Here is a 24,737-nt window from a genome sequence, read left to right on the forward strand (position 1 = left end):
TTAGGAATCAAAATGGACTTAAAAGTACATGTATATCCAACTATTTCTGAAACTGCGGCCTGGTGGTTAAGTGGTTAGCGCATTGGCCTCACGGTTCTGGGGTCCTTGGCTCGATCCCAGGTCGGTCCTCCTGTATGGAATTTGCATGTTATTTTTTTGGGGGGGGTTAGGAATCAAGTGTTTTTTTCCCCCGTTAGTCAGTGCGAATGGCAGAGCAATCGCTAATACGAGAGGAGTATATACTATTTCTCGTTAGCAAGTGGTCGTGCGTTATCCTATTGTGAGGACATTTGTGTGCATCATTTTGGGAATATTTTGAAGGGAAGACAAAAGCAAACAACCCTCGATAGCTTGCATCTGAAAGTCAGGGTGGAGGCGGGGCCAATAGAGCCAACCAACAAGAAGAAAGGTATCAAAATTTAAATCAAAATTAGAATTAAGTTTAGTGTAAGGTTGGATTAAATGTATTTTTGAGTGTGTCTGCATCGTCATCCAAGTTCATTTAAATTTGTTTATGTTATGTTACGAGTGCGTTGCCATGGATTATAGAACCGCCCCCCCCCATCTTTTCCAGACTTTGCGTATCTTATCTTGAATTTCTTTCTTATCCAGGGACAATTTTGTCCTATTGGGGTGTTTAGTAACCTGATTTTTTTTGTATGTAGAGGCATTTTGTAAGTTGAGGTGCAACAGTAAAGAGCTGTTTACACAAACCTAATGAGTAAAGCCCTGTGACTCTGATAACCCACTAAATCTGTCAATCTTGGCGGGTCCCCAGGGACGCCCGCGAAGCCCCAGACTCGCTCGCCGTCACACGATCCGGCAACATCAGTATGTGCGAGCGAAGGCTCTGAAAGATGGATCTTGTTTCAGCCCTTCCAGCACACTCCAGACGCAAAAGGCAGGAAGACAAAGCCTGGTCGCGCCCGAACTAACTCTGGAAAAGGTGAGAAAAAGCACTTTGCGGGAGAGGAAGAATAGAATTTATTTGCCCTATTCGCACCGAGATGTTTACGTGGGAGTGCATTAACATTGACGTGGGCGGGAGGGGAGGCCGAATATGCAAAATAGCGGCCGTGCTAACGGACCTGAGCTTTTCCTTGACTTTTGCGGAGGTTTTGGACCCTCGGAGGAGGATTCCATTCTGCCTTCTTGAGGCTACAAGGAGGTGGATTTTCAGTCTCAAAGGACAGCAATTGGCCAGTTCGTTATCCAGTAAAAAAAAGGTGGAATACATTGAACAAGTTTACAAGTAAAGTGATAATTAGAGGACAAGAGATTGCCCACGAAGGCAACAAATACACAGCATTCCTCTTGCCATTTGGTCACAAAGTGAAAAGTATCATCAAATATGTCCCACACAAGAAGCTGGAGTTCAGCCTACTTTCTGTAGTACTTCTCATATCTAACACTAGGTGGCGCTAGTCACTTAAACTGCTCCAAACTGTCACACATGTTGTAGGAATATGTCGAACTTGAGGAATTTGTTTCATGTGAACACATTTTGGCAAGAAAATAATCTGATCAGATACATTTTTTCCATTGTCGCGAGACATTTTCTATTTGTTTTGCAAGGACAAGTGGAAATATAAATGTGTATATTAAGTAATATCCTCTGAATTATTTTGTAGTTTTTAGCCCGTAACTCTAGTGACAGTCATAGACGCCAAATCTAATTCAGTTTGGAAGGCTGGCACGGCCATGTGCGTCCAATCAATTTGACAGAATCAAATGAGCAAATTGGATTGGACTATCTGTCTCTGTTCATGGTAGCTAATGAATTAATACTTCAACATAAACATTTTTTCTTTTAAAATGCATGTTCATAAAAAAAGGAATAATTGTCATTGAATTAAATTTTAAAAATGTCAAAATAAAACATAGTAATCTTTTTGAAAATGAAACATCAATGAAAAGTACAGTAATCCCTCTAATAACGCGGCTTCAACTTTCGCGGCTTCACTACATCGGATTGTTTTCTTTTGGAAAAAAAAATTAATATTTTTTTTCTTGTAAGTTCATAAAAAAATTAAAATCCACGCTGAAACTCGCAAGCAGAAGCCACTCCCCCTGTCCTCCACTTGCTAATAGAAATCAGCACTGAAGTAAAAAAAAAAAAATTATATTTTCTTAAAGTGGGGTGACCCTACTTCACCTTTTTTCGTTTATCGCGGCCATGTCTGGTCTACATTAACCGTGATAATCGAGGCATTACTGCAATAGCATAGCTATTTAATTAGCATCATTAAGCCCTTTTACATTTAAAATGATTTCCATGATCAAATGACTCCAATACAGTCTCATTCCTTCCGTAGTTCAACGAAAAATGGTCATAAAACACCCCCAAAGGGCGCTTTACTTTCGCCAACTTGTGTACACGCTGCACACAATGCCTGCATTTACCACGTGACTTACTGTAGTTGTTAATTTCTCTTCAATTATTCATCCGGGCCAGGCGCACAAATGTCACAAATGCTATTTATGTGGGAGTGCGCACTAAAAATTCTCTCGGCTGTCTCGCGTTGCCTTGCGTAAGAGGCGGCTCGCGTTATCTTGTAATTCGCTGCGAAATAATGAGGGTGCATGGCCGCCGTGCGTGTGCACTTGGGTGTGCGTGCGCATGTGTGTGTGTGCGATGGCTCCAGCGCTGCCGGTTGGAGGAGATTTGAACGTCTTCATGTAAGAAGTCAGTTTGATCAATGCCCGCTACACATCTCGCCCGCTTTAGGGCAACGCCAAGTGCTGATAGATGAATTCCTCGGTGTGTGCGTCTTTGTGTGTTGACGCGTAGGTGTAGCGTGAGCGCTAGGAAAAAGGGAAAAAAAAAGTCAGTCAGAGACCAAGTTGGGAGTGTGTGTGTGTGTGTGTGTGTGTGTGTGTGTATGTATGTATGTTTGCGTTTGATTTCTCACAATAAGAGCGCCTTTCCGACACGGAGGATGCGTGGGCGTCGGGCCGGCTCGCTGCGCCATCCTTAATTGAAGCTCTTCATTAATTTCGTTTTACGACACGCTTGCGTCACCTGTAGATTATCGTATTTTTTTTTACTATAAATCGCACTAGCTGAAGAATACAAAATAAATTGGGGGAAAAAATACAAGGTGCATTTTTGGGAGCGCCATTTTATTTTGGGATAGAAATCGAGAATAAGCATATGTCATTGCAGGAAGGAGCGCTTCCGCAGATCCTTCCTCCCATCAGCTGTCAGGCACTTTAACAAAACAAATGGCTGAGTGTTAAGCCCTACCGTATGCATGCATGTACATCTATGTGTATGTATGTATATATGTGCTTATATATATGTATGTGTATATGTGTATATATATATATATATATATATATATATATATACATACCTATATATATATACACACATACATATATATATACACATACATATACATATATATATATACATACCTATATATATATATATACACACATACATATATATATATATACACATACATATACATATATATATATATATATAAATATACAGGTACATATGTACCTATATATATATATATATATACATATAAACCCATATATATATACACATACATATATATACATACATATACACATATATATATATACATATATATAAATATACATGTACATACGTACCTATATATATACATATACACCCATACATATACATATATATATATATATACATACATATACATATATATAAATATACATGTACATACATATATACGTATATATAAATATACGTGTACATACATATATACGTGTATATATATATATATATATTATTTTTTTTCAGAAACACGCTTATTTATTTATTTATTCATGTATTTATTTATTAACTTACTTATTACCTATCTATTTATGTCTAAAATATATTTTGCTGTGTCTGTATTCTCACCCTCTTGTTACTGTGAAGACGACATTTCCCAAATATGGGATGAATAAAGTTATCCAATCCAATCCAATCCAATGTACAATAATAACGTGGAGAACAACGAGCTAAATAGGTATCTGTCAACGTAACGGCTTTTCAGATGATTATAGCCTTTTAAAAAAATTAACATAAGAAGCTGTCGGTGGCGGTGAAGTCCACCTGAATGAAAATTATGTCTCAATTATGATTGTATGTATAAAATTGTATTAACTCATGGGCATCAATGGATGACCATCGATGAAGTAGATTTGCTTCCTATTGTTGTAACGGCTTTAATGTTATTTCAAAATTTAATGACCTTTATGACTGTGATGGACGTCTAAATTCTCGAGTTGTGTTCCTGTTGCTATTCTGGCATTTCTTAGGAAGCGTTTCCATGAAAGATTAATTCTGAAGTTGAATGACATTTTTAAAAAGTGGTAATATTTAACTCCTTATGTGCCATTCACATATTGTCCACTAGTCTCCTCTTCCAAAAATGCATTGGCCATCAATGGTGGTTAAACGAGTACCCAGAAAAGGGTTCAAGTTTTTGTTTTTTTTGTTTTTCACAAGACGACACAGCGATAAGATGGAAAAGCACGTTCTCCAAAACGGACACGCTCGGCTGCCATGGCGATGCGAAATAATGACGCTGGATAAAAGACCGCCATGCAGCTTCTGACAGAGTGATTAGTCCTTGATGAATAGGTGCGAGAGCTTATTTTTACTCTTTTGATTTGCACAAACTCTTTTGATTTGCACAAAGTCTTGTGTTTGTTGACGACTGCGTTTTTTTTTCGCCGCTGAAAAACAGGTAGGACTTGAAAAGCCTCCCTATTTATACTCCAAGTGCTTTGGCAGAACATCACTCCAATGATGGATGATGTCTTCATCGACGGCCAATGCTCACAAGTTGCGCTTTAATGGCTGGATTTGAAAAACAAGGTTAGTCTTAATGGACGTTCGCTCCGCTGCAGAATTAACTGCGGGATAAACACATGCATTTAAAAAGAGGCCACAATCACTCCTCTGGATATGATATCTTCCCAAATAGCGATCTCCAACTGAGATCCAGGTTCCAACGATCCAGAAGTGAGTGTGCGCCACACTGAAAATCATGCGTTTACGTCACAGGTGTCAAAGTGGTGGCCCGGGGGGCCAAATCTGGCCCGCCGCATCATTTTGTGCGGCCCGAGAAAGTAAATCATGAGTGCCGACTTTCTGTTTTAGGATGAAATTCAAATGAAGATTATAGATGTACATTATATTTCCTGATTTTTCTCCCTTTTTAAATCAATAATTAATTAATTTAATCCATTTTTTCATGAATTTTGTTGAAAAAGCACTTTGTAAAATCTAAAATATATAAACCTATTTTCCGTTTTACACAACATAATAGAAAACAAATGTTTTAAAAGTTAAAAGACCTTTTCCCTTACCAAGAAAAAAACTCAAATAAACATTGTTTTAGATCTTTAAAAACTGAGTATTTAGGCCTTTTGATCCATTTCTTTAAATCCGATTTTTAAAAAAGGATTTTTTTAATTTTATTTTTACGTCACATGTGTCAAAGTGGCGGCCCGGGGGCCAAATCTGGCCCGCCGCATCATTTTGTGTGGCGCGGGTAAGTAAATCATGAGTGCCGACTTTCTGTTTTAGGATCAAATTAAAATGAAGAGTATAAATGTATATTAAATTTCCTGATTTTCCCCCTTTTAAATCAATAATTGTCATTTTTTAATCAATTTCTTCTGTGTTTTAGTTCAAAAATCATTTTGTAAAATCTAAAAATATATTTAAAAAAAGCTAAGATAAACATTGTTTTAGATCTATAAAAAATGAATATTCAGGGCTTTTAATCCAGTTCTTTTAATCCATTTATGAAAAAAAAAATCTAAATATTATATCTAAAATGGTCCGGCCCACCTAAAATCCAGTTGCCGTTAATGCGGCCTGCGAACCAACCCGACTTTGACACCCTTGGTTTACGTGATTACATAGACTGAAAATGTTCTGTATTCTGTAGAAAATGCTAAACGTGGGCCGTAGATTAGCTTGCGCTTGCTTCCGACCTCGCATTTCCCCTTTAATAGGATCTTTATGAAGTTTGCTAAGCGCAAAACTGTACATCATCATTGCGAGAGCAGGGTCGTCTGCTCCTTTTTTCCCGAGAGTCGCTCCATAACGTACATGTCAGAAAACACTTTGAGTACGATGCGGGTGCTAATCCAATGCCCCGGCGACCGCGTCTATCAAAACTGGATTACCCGTTGTCTGCTTTTCTATTGGTTCCCAGGCCGAAGGAACGGGCCGCCGTGTCAAAAAAGGCAAATTTGCTAGCATTAACGGCAGCCGGCGCAATTAACAAAACAAAACAAAACTAGCGCGTGTCATTTTTTAGTTTCCATTAAAGTGTCAACAATGTTGCGCCGTATCGATTTCCCCTCCAAGAATTGACCATTTGTGGACACTTTTCCTTTTGAGAAGTGCGGCGCGGCGGCAGTTTAGTAAACGTTGAAGAGTTTCCGCCTCGCCCACGCGGAGCAAAAAGAGATCCATCAAAGCGGCGTGACGGCGGGAGTCGTACTCATATTGCCAATACAGCTGTGACAATATTGTAAGTTAACCATTTCTTAAAGGCGGAATGAAATCTGGGCATCCGTGTGGGCGGGGCCGTGCTGAGACGGCCCAAAGAGCCCGAGGGCGGGGCCCATGTATATTTACGAAAACGGCGCTCGATCCATCACCGGCTCCGCTTGTCTATCGGCGTCCTCTTACATTCCCAGGCCACTTCCCCTCCTCTGGCTACTTCGCAGGCCGCCTTACACTTGATACGTGGGAGATATCACTCCCCCGCCTCCCCCAAACCAACCCCGCCACCTCTCGCTCTCCCCTCGCCGCCGTCTTTTCTGACACGGCTTTCTTCACCGACGCCAGCCTTGCAATCTTTCTCGCCACTCCTCCTCCTCCCTCACTTTGGCTTTTCCCCAAAGGGAGCGAGTCCGTGTGCCGTCCAAGCGGGTCGAACGGGGTCATTTGAGCTCGGCGGCGGGTGGGTCAGTGAAGCCCGGACTCAGACTGAGTCGCCCAGATTGCCGCAAAGTGTGAAAGACCACGTTCGCCTCACGGTTCTGACATCAAGGGTTCCGACCTTCCAGATTTCACATGCTGTGCCCGGGCCTGCATGGGTTTTCTCTCGTGACCGGCGGTTTTGTCGAAAGACGTTTGGTCCCCGGACATTTGGTCGACCGGACGTTTGGTAGAACGGACGTTTGGTAGAACGGACGTTTGGTAGAACGGATTCTCATGCAATTGATAGATTTTAACATTGGGTGAATAGGGATTTAATGACTATTATTTAACATTGAGTAAATAGGGTTAGGGTTAAACAAATGAAAGTCTCGTGACTCAAACCTCGGGACTCGCGAACCCGGCGACCAAACGTCCGTTCTACCAAACGTCCGGGGACCAAACGTCCGGGGACCATACGTCTTTCAACGAAACGTCCGAGTACCGTTTTCTCCGGGCACTCCGGTTTCCTTGCACATCCCAAAAACATGCATGCTAGTCTGGTGGAACTCTAAATTGTCCGGAGCTATAATTGATTGGCTGTTTGGTTCATTGTGACCTGCGATTGGCTGGCCACCAATTCAGGGTGTCTCCCGTAATTGGCTGGGATAGGCTTCATCACCCCCCACGATCCTTGTGAGGATAAGCACTACGGAAAATGTATTTGTGTATTTTTAAAAGTAAGAATTCACTGGCTGCCATTGACGCTGATCGACAAGTTGAATATCCCAGAATTGAATAATTCAGCAACTATCAAAAATAAAAATACAAATAATAATTATTATTATTAATAGGGCGGCCCAGTGGAGCGAGTGGTTAGTGTGTCGGCCTCACAGCTCTGGAGTCCTGGGTTCAAATCTAAGTCACATCCATCTATGCGGAGTTTGCATGTTCTCCCCGGACCTGCGTGGGTTTCCTCCGGGTAATCCGGTTTCCTCCCACATTCCAAAAACATGCATGCTAGGCCGATTGGACACTCTAAATTGCCCCTAGATACGAGCGATTGTTTTTTGTGTGTCCTTGTATACCCTGCAATTGGCTGGCCACCAATTCATGGTGTCCTCGCCTCTGGCCTGGAGACAGCTGGAAATGGCTCCAGCACCCCCCGCGACCCTAATGAGGATAAAGCGGTTCAGAAAATGAGATAAAATGAGATTAATATTAATAATAAACGGTTTAGACCGGCACTTTTTGGGCGCTAATTTCAAATCTGCCACCATCTTTTCCTCTATTTCACCTCCATCCACACCATGGACATTCAAATCTATGACTCCAATGACTCCGATGACTCCATTGTCCTCCTTCAAACGGCTTAATACGACAACACTTTACCCGAAAAATGCATCTGCGCGCTAAAAGTTGGCCACTTTTGCGGGCCTCAATCCTGGAAAGGCAAAAGCGTCCCGGACTTAAAGCGAAGCAGACAAGCGTCCGCCATAGAAGCCCTTTTAATACGTTAGGCCGTCTCTCCACCGGGCGGCCGGCCGCCCCCCCCCACTCAGGGACGCCACTAATGCCATTAAGTGTGGGACAGATCCGTTCCATGTCTGCAGGCCGGCCAGTCTCCCGGTCTGCCCCGAGACCACTCTCCATCTCCTCCCGTCTTCCCTCTCCCACTCTCGTCCGCAAAGCGAGACAGGAAGAGGCGGGTGGGGGAAGAAAAAAGAAAAAAAAATCTAATAAATAAATGAGAGGATGCGAGAGGAAGAAAAAAAATATATAAATGAAGTTCTCCGTTCTCGTAAATCATGTTGCCGACTTCCAGTAGACAGGAGGGCGGAGCTTAAAGGGCGGAGGGAAGAGCCAACGAAAGGCAGGGAAAGAAAAGAGCGTTTGAAGGGATACGGGAAGCCTTTCCATTCCGGCCTCGACCTAAAGCCTGCCTCTGGAGACTTGGTGGCGAGGTGTTTTTAATTGATTTTTGATTAGGCGGTGCAGTGTTTTCCATTAGCCTTGACGTGGCAGAAAGAGATCGGGCAGAGATGCGCCTTCAAAAGGCTAAAAAACAAGCAAATGACAGGAAAGTCAAAGCATTTGATAGACAACAAAAGGACAAAAAGTCTTGTTTTTAGCTCAAGTTAGACACAAAAAGGCAACATTTTAAACTGTGAGACACCATATGCCAAAAAGCAGCATAAAAATTCCAATCTGCCCATTTTTTAAAAAAATATTATTATTTTTAATAGGACCTGATGAGTTTGAAATAAGATAAACATGAAATTTACCTCATTTCATGTTAATCTTATTTTTATTCTCTCTTAAAACACTCAAATTCATCAGGGCCCATTAAAAAAATAATACAAAAAAAATAATTTGGCATATTGGAGTCACATTTATTCATTTTCTGAACCGCTTTATCCTCACTAGGGTCATGGGGGGTGCCGGAGCAAATCCCATCTGGCTTCGGACAATCGCAGGCCATGAGGAGACAACAACCAATCACAGCTAGGGGCAATTTCAATCGACCAACCAGCCTAGCATGCATATTTTGGAATGTGGGAGGAAACTGGAGTACCTTTAGAAAACCCACACAACCTACGAACATGCAAACCCACCTGGTTTTGAACCCAGAACTGTGAGGCCGACGCACTAACCACTCCGCCCCAAAGAGCCACGGTATATACAAAATATGATAAGTAGCAAAAAGCCGCATGTGGCTCGAGAGCCTCCATGTACTCCATGTTTTAATTACAATCAGGAATACGTCATTCCGACTTGAGGCTTTCAAGGAGCTTTTTTGTTCCTAGATGCTAACAGGAAGTAGCTAGTGTCAACCAAATCTTCCAACTTTTAATTGAGCGTCTTCTCTGTTTCGATCCAGTTCACGCCGAACTCTCCGTCACCCCACGACGGAGCCAAAATGGCTCCACGCCAGCCAATGGACGGGCGCTCCCGGCTCCCCGGAATGTGTTGTTTTATTTCCCCCAAATCCCGTACGCCAGCCTTCCCGCTTCGGCCACACCCGTTCCTGCTTGGGCTCCCACGTGTTGTTTTATTTCATCTGTATTATTAATCAGCGGTTGCGAGTGAAAGCGAGTCACTTGCACTTAAAGCGCACCCGCACAATGGCTTGAAACACCCCCCAAAAAAGCCTTTTATGGGAAGCAGATGTTCCGACAGGATTTTTTTGGCCAGACGCGGAGACTCCACTCGATTTCTCCGAGTGCGTTTATTTATCAGGATTGGTGAGCATAATGAGCCTCAAGTGCAGTTTTTCCCATTTTCCCGCAGTTTGGCCGCCCACGGTGTCGTGGCGCTCATGAATAAGGCATCTGATTTTGCTTTCACAATCAACACTCGCGTATCCTTGACGACGGAAGACGCAAAAACTCCAGACGTCCATTTTGCTTACCGTTTCAAGGTCAAGTGGAGGCGGAGCCTCGGTGTGAAACGCCAGCAAAATTCGGGATTGGTCGCCCGGCAAATTATCTGATATGAGTGTGTGATCGGAAATCGGGACCTATCATTGGGAATCGGTTAAGCAACAAAAAGTATCATCTCATTGGCTGCCATCGACGGCGATAGAAGTCCAATCCAGTTTGACTGCGGGGTTGCCAAGTATTCGCTTAAATGTGTACAAAATGAATTATTAGATTAATAAAAGGTCCTTGTCAAAATCCTATGGTGGCAGATTTAATAGATTAAATTAATTTTTATTCATCCGGGAAATCAATAATATCGTATCATTGTCCAAATAATTAAGGTGGCCCAGTGGATAAGTGGTTAGCGCCTTGGCCTCGCATCTCTAGGGTACTGGGTTCAAATCCATGTCGGTCCTCCTGCTTGGACTTTGCATGTTCTCCCTGGGCCTGTGTGGGTTTTCTCTGAGTACTCTGGTTTCCTCTCACATTTCCAAAACAAGCATGCTAGGCTAATTAATAATATCGTATCATTGTCGAATAATTAAGGCGGCCCAGTGGATGAGTGGTTATTGCCTTGGCTTCACAGCTCTAGGGGCCTGGGTTCAAATCCATGTCGCGTCCTCCTGTGTGGAGTTTGCATGTTCTCCTGTGTGGGTTTTCTCTGGGTTCTCTGGTTTCCTCCCACATTTCCAAAACTAGCATGCTAGGCTAATTGGATGCTACGTTGCCCCTAGCTACGAGTGATTGGTTGTTCGCCTCCTCATGCATTGAGATCGGCTGGCCACCTATTCGGGCTGTCCCCTGTCTCCGGGCAGGAGTCAGCTGGGATTGGCTCCAGCACCCCCCGCGAACCTTGTGAGGATAAGCCATTCAGAAAATAAATGAACTGCTATTAGAGTGTCGTATCATCCTGAAATCAGTCTTTGACACCCGACTTAAAAGGATGTCATCTTTTTGTGGATTTCAAAAGTCTTAGAACGGCCAATTTGCTCCCTTATTTATTCATTTTGGGGCATTCCGCTAATGAATTTAAGATCCGCCCAGTCCAGATGAATCTTAGCTTGGCGGTTTTAATCAACCAAAGTAAAAGGGCGCAAAGTGAATGGAGTTGGCGGTCTAACTAAAGACTCTGTAATGACTTTGAAGGTGTCATTTGCAACGCGGCAAAGGCGCTCCAACCGACGCCCCAACCGACGCCCGCCCGCCCGCCCGCTCGCTCGCCATTGTGCCGCCGAAGATCACAAGCAGAGTGTTTCTCTTCTATCTGGTAATTAGTTCTCCCTCGGTCCCGCCGCTGCTATTTGATGTTATTTGGAGACGGAGCGCCATCGTTCCGCAGCTCCTAAATTAAACCCTAATTGTTTTGCGCTTTCAATGAAGCGTGGCGTGCGCGCCGACTGACAACAAACCTCTGAAAGTGGCGCCCCAGCTAGCGCCTGATCACGCCGTTTCGCACAGGGGGGCACCCGGGTTTTTCGGTATACAAAAGATTGACGCCGTGTAATCACGGCGCTTTTTGGAGGGCTCGATGGCAAAACTTGACGGAATACGGGATCGAACCCGCGCCTGAAATCGAGCTAAGGTTTATGCAAAAAATGTTACGATAACAGGATTTTTTTGTTCACCTTTTCCTTTTGGCGTGACGCATTTTATGTCTCATCATCTTGCTTCTAATCTGATTTCAAATCAACTGTTGAAGCCATTAGAGAAGGAATCTGTTTTGGAATCAAATCAATGCTAATCATGTCTATTTTTGCTTGACTAAAACTGTGGGGATAAAACATCATTTATCGCCTGCTTTTTGTACATTTTCCATACCTGGCAACCTGGGCCAATTGCTCCCCTGATGAATTATTGCAATTCCCCTTATTAAGGGATTAAAAAAAACACACAAATGCAACGCCGCTTATATTTACTAGGCTAGGCTAGTTGGTCGATCGAAATTGCCCCTAGCTGTGATTGGCCAGATGGGATTGGCTCCGGCACCCCCCATGTCCATTTCCTCGAGTGTAATTGAATAATTTCAGCATCCTATGATAGTCTCTCAACACGTTTAGTTCAGAAGTCAAAAACATTCAACTCTCCCACTCGGACATGGCGGTCGTGTCGCCATCGTGACGTGCTAAAACGATGATTGCTAATAAATGTCAGCGTGCTTAAAGGTCAAAATGCTAATGCCCGGAATATTGGCTCAACGCGAGAGCCATTGTCCTTGATGACGCGCTAAATATTTGACTTCGCCGTGGATGTCGTTCAATCCCGGGAGGATCCGGAAAGGGAATTCTGTGAAATAAGAAGGAATTATAGCCAGGAATTATAGCCAGGCTTTATTGCCGCGGCCAAAATATAAATGATGCTGGCACCAAAAAAGGCGCTGATAAATGACCTCCCACTTATTGATCGCTTCACGCGCAGAATAATAACAAGCAGCGGCGAGCTCCGAGGTGTTGATATTTGCTGCGTGAAGGCATTTTTTTTCTTCATTTTATTTCCTATTTGTCCTCAGGTTTAGTTTTAATGGCGGCCCAAATCGAAGCAAGAAACACACCACGCTCTCCGCTTAAACCATAAATTAGATTTGCACCTCCAGATAACGTTCTTTTGGCCGCTTGCTAACTTTATCTCCGTTTTCATAAGTTTTCTCATCTCCGCCATTCCGGCTCACGACAGCCCGACTCTTCTGGTCTAATATCGTAAGGGCAGGTGGGAGCTTGTCTCCGGACATCGAGATGATCACCAGAGGTGGACATAACACGTTCCATCTACTTTGTTACATTTACCGGATTTTTTCGCATATAAGCCGTATTCGTCGCAAAAAAAAAAATGATGACTGAATCGAGGGTGCGGCTTATATGCGCACAAATTAGACTTGACATGCACAAAACTGCAAAGTGACAAAGTCGAAACGCCATAACGCAAGACAATGCGGTCTTTTATGGTCGTTTATTTCAAAATAAAGAAAAGATAAACAGATAAAACGCTAAATAAAATTTATTTTGACGTCTATGACTGAAATTCAAGAATAAACAAACTATATTTTGCATAAATCGTGAAAAAAAACTCACTTGTGCCTGCTATCGCTCGCTCAGGGCGCCGCCATCTTACCTAAGGATGACAAACTAGACCGCTACGGACACACTTCCTGGTTGTACTGCTCACATGACTTCCTTTTTGAATTTGTCTATGTGCAGGCAACACCCTTTCGGAATGTGCAATCCACCAATCGATCCTTTCGATTCATACAGAAAATCAGAAATACCACATGGGATGATTTTTATTAAGAGTTTCCCTTTTAAATTGATTTTCCTGATTAAAACCATGAATATAGAGGTGAAAATTGTGAATCAGGGGGCATCTTATATGCAAGAAATGGTCAAATTCAACGATTTTAAGCCATTTTAAGGGTGCGGCTTATACGCAGACGCGGCTAATATGCCAGAAAACACAGAATTATTTCTTTTAAAGAAAAGCGACTCTTATTGGAGTAAATATTTGGGCTATTCTACCACCTCAGATGATCACTGGATAAGATTGAATAATCAAGGGGGGTGCTATGGACTTGAGGTCCTCGCAGTCTAATTGGTAAATTAGTGAGACCTATTTGCGAGAATCGGGCCCGGCTTTGGGGGACACCCACAGCTCATTATTGGCTCATATTCCGGGCAGAGGAGGAGAAAAATGCAGGAAATGATTCAATTGCTCAGGTGAGAATGGCAATTAAAGCCGCGCTTAAGAAATAATGCCTCATATAGGCCTAATTTACTTTTGTCTCTTGTGTCTCGATTTAAATCACTGTTGCTCTACATTTTGTTGTTGTTGTTGTTTAGGGAGGCCACCGGGTAATTACTGTTACTCATTACATGCGTCTTTATATCAACTTTACGATGGCGTGTGTCACTTTAAGACTTTACGTAAAATGCAATGTGTTATTATAAGGGATGCGTTTTCAAAGATGATTGGCAGTCATTTAGACTAATGATGTTAGGCTGTAATTTCATTGTTCTTTTTAGGTCGGGGTGAGAAATGACTGAATTATTGCACTTTTTAGCGCAAGTCAATGGAAAAAATGAATGAATTGAAAATGAAAAAATTAATATGATGAAATGAATTAATTGAAAATGAAAAAAATAATATGATGAAATGAATTAATTGAAAATGAAAAAATGAATATGATGAAATGAATTAATTGAAAATGAAAAAAATTAATATGTGAAATGAATTAATTGAAAATGAAAAAAATAATATGATGATACTAACTAATGGGAAATTATTCAATCATGGTAATATAATTTTTTTGTGGTCAAACTGGAAGGTTCCACAGATATGAAAAATATAACCAAATATGAAAACATAAAATAAAGTAGTAGATCCCAGCCAGATCCCAATTTTTATTATTTTTAATTGACTCTCATTCAGACTCATGTTATGCTTTATTTACACACTATCATACTGTAGTACATTGAAAGATCCATAAATAAACAAATCAATTTTAGCAATGAATGTGATGATTATAAATATAATCCTGAGATCTTGCGCCGGATTCCGACTTAAATTCCAAAATAGAATGACTTTTATTCATCTATTCTTTCCAATGCAGTCGATCCAGACCAGAACCAGTCCAGGTGAGCTCTCCCAGCTTTGAGCGTGGCCCCGCCCCCTCTCTCCCCTACCAATCGACCGTCCCCGCCGCCCAACGGAAAATCCCCAAATAGACAACATCGCGATCAATGGGACCATAGGAACGGTCGACGCGCTAATGTACACCGCTAATTGGCGTAATGGCGAGCGATGCTCTTCACCTTTCCTCGCGGTTGGCCGCAAGGACGCCACTGATCCTTCTAAACCTCGCTACGTCGACACCTCCTCGCCTCCACTCGCCAATTTGCCGGCGCTGAAACTAATATTGTCTTTAATCAGATGCAATTAGCCCGGCAAGTTAAGATGGCCTTCCAATTACAACTCATTAAGACTCCTAATGGCATTACGAGAGTCGGGAGTAGCCGCGGCTTAGCTAGTAGCCCGGCTCTCCACCGAGCGCTTGTCTTTGGCTCCGCCCCCTCCCCTGAAGGATAAGATTCTGTTTTGATCAGCATCAGTGGACGGCTACAAAAACGTGAATCTCGGCATCTGATTTTCTCCAATGGCGCGGGAACAAAGCGACGTTTATGCTACAGTAATTGCGGTCGTTAGAGAAGAGAGATGTGACCCTCCCTCCCTCCCCCTCGGCCCAGCCTCCTTTCACTCGGTTGGAGGAGAAAAACATGCATTGATCTAATCAGCTCGCGCCGAGCTTCAAATGGCGTCTTTCGATGGCGCTTAAGTGAGTCTCGCCTTCTGATTGGGATGGAGGACGATTGGCTGAGAAGTGCAACGTGTAGCGTGCTAACAGAGAAGAACAAAAACATCAAAAGACTCTGACCTCTGACCTCTGAGCTCTGACCTGTGACCCGACCTTGCATTAAACTTGGATACCATTCCCATAAACAATAGGGTTCGTACTATGTCGATCATTTTGTAGACATCTGATTGGACTACCTTGGTTGTCTTATATAAATATTCATTCATTTTATGAACCGATTATCCTCACAAGGGTCGCGGGGGCGCTGGAGGCTATCCCGGCTAATGGGTACCAGGCGGAGGACGGCCCCAATCGGTGGCCAGCCAATCGCAGGGCACAAGGAGACAAAGGACAGCCAATCGTAGCTCGCGTTAGGCCATTTAGAGTGTTCTACCAGCTAGCCTAGCATGTATGTTTTGGGGATCTGGGACGAAACCGGAGGACCCGGAGAAAAGCCACGTAAACCCGTGGAGGACATGCAATCGCCACATAGGGAGGACCCACCTGAGAATTGAACTGACGACCACAGAACTGTGATGCGAATTTGCTATTTACTGGAAATCGGCTTGAAATTGTCATTTAAAAAAAAAATATTTTAGCAAGTAGCACTGTTGCGTTTGTGGGAATTGGAAGTTGGCAATTTCAGTATTTTCTACATATGTATATTTTATACATATGTATTTTATTCTCCTCATGATTACTTTGACCAGCCATCAACTCCCCTCCAACATGTCCGACTCTTCCTCCGACCAGAAACCTTGTTTGACGACGTCTTGGGAAGCGAATGGCGGAAAACTGCCACGCGCTTTTATTGATTTGATCTTTGACCCCTGCCACCTTCACACTTGCCTCGCATTGAAAATCAATAGAGTTCCCACTTTAAAATGGACTAAAGTACCTGCAAGTTTGCGTGCGACTGCAGTGTTAACAAGCTAGGTCGAAGATCAAAAATCTTTTGCGCGAAGGAGAAGGAATAAGCAACCAACGATGTTTTTAACGAGGCTCGCTTGGTTTCTCGACTCGGCGCCGAAGCCATCCATCAGTGATTCCTGCACCCGCCGCCGCCGCCGCCACCGCGGTTTCATTTTTCTCTCCAAAAAGTGGAGTCAGAGCGCTACCTTGAAGTAAGTGCGCTAACGGCATCCCGACACGGCGCCCTCGATGGTTTGAAGCGCTCCCCTTTGAAAGCTCTCGGCGTTTTCCCCAGGCGGGGAATGAAAATCTTAGGAAGACGGTACGATAACGCGGAAGCTTGGAGGTCTCGTCGTATTGGGTTTTCGCTTCCTCCGCTATGCTAATTAGCAACAAGTGGTTTTGCTTCGGAATTGAACCGAAGGGACGATGGCGGGATCATTGAAAATAATTGAAAATAATTGTGCAAATGGAGGTATTTTGGGAAGTTAGTTGGCGGTTGAGGAAAAGGAAAACATTCTGCCTGCGTTCCACCCGTGCAAAAATTTGCCAATTTGAATAATTAGCCGGCGAAGCGTTGGGCGTCACGCGAGGCCAGCGCGCCGTTTGATCCGGGACCCCTTCCGGCGCGACCCGCATGCCCCCGCGCTCCGGTCGCCGCGTATCATGACTTTGTGGCTTGGTTGCACGTGATGAGAATAAGCAAGAGCGCTGCGCTATTGCTCAGGGGGGACGTATTATGGAAAATTGCCTTTTTAGTGTCTTGCATACAAATTGTTGGTTATTTTCATCTTTTCCAGAGCAAGTGAATTTTTGCGTTATTAAATAAAAAAATGCTTAATGCCATAAAGACCTAGCATCCACATTTTGTTAAAGAGTAAAATTTGTTATGCAACTTTATGGTTAGGCTAGGTTGGGATAGGTGAGGCTAGTTTAGGCGATAGATTTTTTTTCTGGAGCCTTATTTTGGTGAGGGACAAATGAACAGAAGGGAATCTATGTTGACTACTTATTTATGTGGCTGACAACTTATTATTTGGACTACTTATTTATGTTGTTGACTACTTATTCATGTTGTTGACTACTTATTTATGTTGTTGACTACTTTTATGTCATTGACTACTTATTTATGTGCTTGACTACTTATTATTTGGACTACTTATTTATGTGGTTGACTACTTTTTATGTTGTTAAATACTTATTTATGTGGTTGACTACTTATTATTTGGACTACTTATTTATGTGGTTAACTACTTATTATTTGGACTATTTATTTATGTGGTTGACTACTTATTATTCAGACTAATTATGAATTATGAATTGGACTACTTATTTATGTTGACTATTTATTTATGTTGACTACTTATATATGTTGACTACTTATTTATGTTGACTACTAATTTATGTTGACTACTTATTTATGGTGACTACTTATTTATGGTGACTACTTATTTATGTTGACTACTTATTTATGTTGACTATTTATTTATGTTGACTACTTATTTATGTTGACTACTTAGTTATGTTGACTACTTATTTATGTTGCTGACTACTTTTTATGTTGACCCCTTACTTATTTACTGATTTATTTGTGCACTTGATGGTGAAGCTTTCAATCTCATTATTCTTGTATAATGACAATACAAGCATTCAATGCAATTCAATATACTGATAATGTTGCGATAGCTCTATTTAAATTGGGTGAACAAAAGACATTTGGAGAAGTCATACTTTTGTTAGTACATTTCCTGGGCATCGAATTTGGACTGGGCAGATTCCCAAAATCAGGCCACCCCCTAAAAATAGGAACGACACCTCGAAGGGGCTAGCTAAAAGGACGCGGGGGGCGGAGGCGCCCGGATGGAGCGGGCGGCGTGAAAACGCGGCGAGCAAAGAGCACCATGGGAAAAAGTGCTCCGTGGTCACGGGTTGGCCGCATAAAAGGCGAGGTGTCGCTGAAATCTCTCTGGCTTTGGTGGACTCTTCAACTCTTTTTTTTTTTTCAGTGGCTTTATTTCCGCTTGGCTCCTGGAAATGCCACACAGGTTGTTCCTTTTTTTTCTTCTTATTTTATTTTTCTTCTTGCCGTCCGCTTTTCTTCTTATTTCTCCTATCTCCGCCCACAGGCCTCCTTTCCTGGGCGAATATAAAGGGCACGCATGAAAGCCCCGAAAAGACTAACCCCCCCCCCCCCCCCCCCAGGGATGCTGAGTGCGCAGGAAAATGTTTTCATGTTTCTCCGCCAGCCGACACAAATAGGGTATTGATCCTTTTATTATGAAAATATGTCTTTGCTTATGCTTTTTGAAAACATTCGCATGCAGAACACAATGCGGCCCATCGTGCCGAGGAGACATTTTAATAACTTTATTAGTTCAGTCAGCGCCGCCTACACTTGCGAGTGCTTTGAGATACGAGTACCATTATTATTATTAGCATTATTATTATTATCATTATCATTAATATTATTATTATCATTATCATTAATATCATCATCATCCTCATCCTCCTCCTTATCCTCCTCCTCCTCCTCCTCATCCTCCTCCTCCTCATCCTCCTCCTCCTCCTCCTCATCCTCATTATCATTATCATTATCATTATCATCATCATCATCATTATCATCATCATTATCATCATCATTATCATCATCATTATCATCATCATCATTATCATCATCATTATCATCATCATCCTCATCATTATCATTATCATCATCATTATCATTATCATTATCATCATCATTATCATCATCATTATCATCATCATTATCATCATCATTATCATCATCATTATCATCATCATTATCATCATCATTATCATCATCATCATCATCATTATCATCATTATCATCATCATCATAATTATCATCATCATCATAATCAACATCATTATCATCATCGTTATCATTATCATCATTAACATTAACATTATCATTAACATTAACATTATCATTATCATCATCATTATCATTATCATCATCATCATCATCATCATCATCATCATCATCATCATCATCATCATCATTATCATCATCATTATCATTATCATCATCATTATTATCATTATTATCATTATTATCATTATCATTACCATTATCATTATTATCATTATCATTATTATCATCATTATCATTATTATTATCATTATCATCATTATTATCATTATTATCATTATTATCATTATCATTATTATCATTATCATTATTATCATTATTATCATTATTATCATTATTATCAATATTATTATTTTTTAATAGTTTGGGGCCATTTCCGGGTCATTTTTATCTCACAATCTCTGATAAAGTGGGTCACAGCACCCCTACTTTCCATCATCAATTTCCATCTCTTTAAAAAAATCCAGTTTCTCATCCAAATATGAGGACGCGCCGTTCCTAAAAGTAAGCAAAGAAGAACCGACATGACAAAGGAGGTGAAGTTCGCGGACGGAGACGACCTGGATCGATAACAAAATGAATTGATTGTTGACATTTTTCAAATAGCCCACAAATCTTTTCTTCCCAAGCAAAGGTCAGCAGCTTCAAATATCATCATTTTCCCACCCAGACCTTTGTAATTTTCATCTACGCTTGGCCCAAACACAGACAACTATTATTTGGAATCCTCAATATTAATATGGAGGATATCATATTGGGCTACTCTTTGAATAAACAGACGTCGGCATTGGCTCGTCCCAATCTCCGCCTTCGCCGCCGCGGTAGAAATGGCCTTCAATTGTCACATCATAATAAGTTTTGCCGCTTTTGCGTAGATGTCGCTTGATTAAAAAAAAAATACACACGCGGCACGGGCAAAATGAAAGAAAATCTAAAGATAAGAAAGTCAGCGTTGTTTTTCACTGTCGTGGTTTTATCTCACGCTGCGCTTTTGTTAAAACTCATTGTTCTCATTCGCTCGTCTTTTTTAAGACGCCATCAGCTTTTTTTCGTACGGCTTTTTAAAGCAAAATAAGGCTTACGTTTTTTTTTAAAGGACCGTATTTTCTTGCGTATTCGCCGCCTCCGCGTATAAGCCGCGCCCTTAAAATTGCCTTAAAATGGTTGAATTTGACAATTTCTCTCGTATAAGCCGCTCTCTGATTCACAATTTTCAGCTTCATATTCATGGTTTTAATAGGGTAACTTGGAAGGGAAAATCTGAAGAAAAATCATCGCTATTTCTGAGATACTTTATGAATCAAAAGGAGATCATCTGCTGCTGGAAATTCAAAAAGGAAGTCAGGTGAGCAGTACAACTAGGAAGTGTGTCTGTAGCGGTCTTATTTGTCATCCTTAGGTAAGATGGCGGCGCCCTGAGCGAGCAATGGCAGGCACAAGTAAGTGATTTTTTTCACGTTTTATGCAAGATACCTTTTTTTTCTTGAATTTCATTCATAAACATCAAAATTTATTTTGTTAAGCGTTTTATCTGTTTATTTCTTCTCTATTTTGTTAATAAATAACCATATCGGCCTCATTTTCTTGCGTTATGGCTTTTGGTCTTTGTCACCTTGCAGTTTTGTGCATGTCAAGTCTAATTTATGCGCATATAAGCCGTACCCTCGATTCAGGCATCATTTTTTGTGCGACTAATACGGCGTATACGCGAGAAAATACAGTAAATATAACAAAGTAGATGGGATGTGTTATGCTGGGTCAGTTTATATACATTGGATTTTTTCTAATGTTTATTGATTCAAAGCTAATTATTTAAACAAAACTTCATTTTTGCACAACTGAACAAAAATGTGATTCTTGTTTTTTCTATGGCTATAATTTTGGATCGCTTAGTTCAAATTGAGAACCAAAACAAAACACATTGGGGTGTGCTGGATGGAACAGATGTACAGTGTGTATTCCCAGCAGGTTGTACGTCACACCCTCTGGTCTCCTAGCAACAACAGTCGTGACGACACCATTTATACACGACTTTTCTGTCCCGGGGTGGAATCATACACGATTGCAATTTTTGCCAGATGTCACGCGAACGGCCTGGAAAGGCCGCGACTGACTGGCAGCTAATCTATAAGGTATCATGTTCAACGTGTCGGTGCTGAAGATGTTTGTATCGTACAATGTACAATTTAGTATCGGGACGTAACGACCGTGAGTGACGGATGTCGGCTTCGGGTTGGCGGAGTTTACAAATGTCAAAATGGAGCGCTTTTACCTTATTTTCTGTCATCCATTCAGGCCACAAATGTCATAGAAATCATTTGCGGGGGGAAAAATGGGAAAGGAAAAGCTCCAATTTATAATCGATGATAGGTGGCTGTTTTTTAACCAATTTATTTTCTAGCAATGTACTTCATATCTCAAAATAGAAAGAAAGAAATATCATATATCACTATTAGCTCTGTCTATTTTGGAGAACATTTTTTAACTTTTAAGTGCACTTTACAGCCCAGTGGAGTCAGTGGTTGCCGCCTTGGCCTCGCAGTTCTAGGGTCGAGGGTTCGATTTCAGGTGGGTCCTTACTGTGTGGAGTTTGCATGTTCTCACGGGCTTGCATGGGTTTTCTCTGGGTACTCGGCTTTCCCCCCACATCCCCAAAAAGATGCATGCTAAGCTAATTGTTTGCTAAATTGCCCCTAGGTATGATTTTGTGTGTCTCCTAGTGCCCTGTGATTGGCTAGCCACCTATCGCAACCCTGGTGAGGGTAAGCGGTTCCGAAAATGAAGGAATGAATGAAAGTGCGTCCTACTGGTTTAAAAATACGGGTAATTTTTTATCCCCGATCTCTCCGATCTTGCAAAAATGGCGCGATCGGGCCGATTTCCGATAAGATTTTGTTGTTTATGCATGAGCTCTTTTGGCAAGGTTATCGTAGCACGCGGCGGAGGCTGAGGGGGAACCGCTTCTAATACCGTCCTTTGCCGCCGTCCTCGCCGCGTTTAAGTGTAGTGGCAGTTGTAATGTATGACCCCGTTGTAAAGTGCTGAGTAAGAGACTGCATGCAGCAGCGTTGCACGCACGTTAACGTGCTCGTTGTTACGCGTCACCCGCTGACTCACACGCACACCCATTCATCTCCCACTGCTGCCGCCCACCTTTTGGCAAGCGTTCGAAAATACTACACTCTTCAAACTCCACACAGGAAAGTCGGAACCCACTGGGGATTGAACCCGCGATCTCAGAACTGCGAGGCCGGCAGTAACCACTTTGTGTATATGCATACACACACACACGCATTATTACTATTATTGTTGTTCTTGTTATTGTTATCGTTATTATTATTAATCTATAAATAAAAATGTGTGTGTATGTATATATGTTTACATATATAATAATAATACATACGCAACTCAATTTCTGCACCTAATCACGACTAATTTCTCGCACCTGCACTAAAACGTGTGCAAGGCTGCTAACCAATGTAGTCACTTTTTTTACCTGACTACTTATTTATGACTATTTATTAATGTAACTACTTATTAATGTAACTACTTATTAATGTAACTACTTATTAATGTAACTACTTATTAATGTAACTACTTATTAATGTAACTACTTATTAATGTAACTACTTATTAATGTAACTACTTATTAATGTAACTACTTATTAATGTAACTACTTATCATGTGTGCCCTTTATGGTTTTATTGTACTTGTATTGTACTTGTATAATGTCAATAAAGGCACGCAATTCAATTCAATAATTTTGTTATTTATTTTATTTTTATTGATGTTTTTATTATTCCTTACATTCTCTTTTCAATGTGTGGAATCGCGGAATTGCGGAATCTAGTTAATATAATAATTAAAAAAACAAAAACAAAAAAAAACATCAACAAAACAAAGCTCGAGATAGCGGAAGTAAAACGGAAGTAAGGTAAACACCAGCGGGCGCATATGTCCCTTATTTGGACATTGGGGGGCGTGTTTCATCTGTGAGAGCCACAACGGGGCGGTGCCAATCAGCCAGCCTGCCAGCAGCCTCTCGTGTCAGCGTCCAAGCTGTACTCCCAAACGCTAAGTGCATTTGCTCCCCCCCAACACGCGCTTGTGGATGTTTTTGGTGCACGCTTGCCTTCTATCGACTGACGAGAAGGGGAAAATAATAATAAGAATCATCATCATCATCATAAAGAGTGCGTAAGTGAGCGAGAAAGCGACGGACGGACGCTGCACACGTTCCTTTCCTTCCTCCCTTCCTTCTCCCCTGCCTCGCTTCACCTCGCCTTTTGCCTCGCTTTGCCTCCCCATCGCGTCTCTTTCGAGGCTGCAAGTACACAAGGACGCCGATCACCATCTCCGGAGGAGCCAAGGACATTTCAACCCAAAGAAAAGCAGCTTTTTCCTGCACCTCGTGCTATTTTTTTCGCCCAGATTGCGATGGTTAGCGTCCGCTATTTGGACGCCGTCACCGGCTGTTTTTAATCAGTGAGGACCAGCACACGAGTGTTGCGACTTTTTCCATCTTTTTTTTCTCCAATTTTTTTTTGCCATGCCGTTCGCTTCGAAGCCGGCGGGCTGTTATTAATTTTTAATTCGCATGCATCTGCACGAAGGAAGAAGTGTACAAGAAAGTGACTTGGGACGCCACATTGAATGAATGAACGGACAAATGAATGAACCACACTGAGCTTCCCCAGCGTGAGAAGATCGCACGACCACAGGTAGGAACAATTATTATTATTATTGTTATTATAATTTGTGATGATGCTACATGATTTCCCGAATGCCCGTTGCGGAATTGCGCCTCCTTTTTACTGTGTATGTGTGTGTGAGTCCTGCGCCTTATACATTATTCATATTAATGGCCCCACATACGCATCCCTGCTTTTCACAGGAAGCAAAGGTGAGCATCTTTTTTATCGATGCGGCCAAAATAGGACAAGCGTGCGCGGAATATTTCGCCGTCGGGGTGTCAGCCTGTTTATGAATTTGCACTAGCTCCAGCCACAAAGTCAACCGCTCTCAACATCCTTTTTTACAGAGTACACTATTAATCCCCCCACCTTGTCAAATCATGACCCGGAGGCCACTTGCCCTCTGCAAAGAGGAGAGGGAGGGAAGGGAGGGATGGATTGGAGGACCACGAGAGTCCTTGACGGATGTCCCCGCTGCAAATTGAGTCCTACTTTCATTTTCTTTTTGCAGCCCAACTTTAGCCAAGTCGGTGTTCGATGCCTTGCTTTTGACTG

The 24,737-nt window shown here is 41.9% G+C and overlaps 2 protein-coding genes across 5 annotated transcripts in view; both read left to right on the top strand.

Moving 5' to 3' along the window:
- LOC144088599 (uncharacterized) overlaps positions 1 to 18,770 on the top strand; it is a 61,151-nt gene extending 42,381 nt beyond the window's left edge. The window contains exons 6-7 of the mRNA XM_077619109.1: positions 18,601 to 18,639; positions 18,721 to 18,770. The gene's annotated coding sequence lies outside the window, so the exon portion shown is untranslated. The remainder of the gene's footprint in view (positions 1 to 18,600; positions 18,640 to 18,720) is intronic.
- A 4,724-nt stretch (positions 18,771 to 23,494) lies between these two features.
- Positions 23,495 to 24,737, top strand: part of LOC144087977 (adhesion G protein-coupled receptor L1-like) — a 121,975-nt gene continuing 120,732 nt past the window's right edge. For 2 of the 4 annotated variants that reach the window (XM_077618135.1, XM_077618136.1), the window contains exon 1: positions 23,495 to 24,209. The gene's annotated coding sequence lies outside the window, so the exon portion shown is untranslated. The remainder of the gene's footprint in view (positions 24,210 to 24,737) is intronic. The other 2 variants (XM_077618133.1, XM_077618134.1) reach the window with 2 other exon arrangements.

Source organism: Stigmatopora argus, chromosome 14, assembly GCF_051989625.1.
Source record: "Stigmatopora argus isolate UIUO_Sarg chromosome 14, RoL_Sarg_1.0, whole genome shotgun sequence".
In the NCBI taxonomy this organism is placed as follows: domain Eukaryota; kingdom Metazoa; phylum Chordata; class Actinopteri; order Syngnathiformes; family Syngnathidae; genus Stigmatopora; species Stigmatopora argus.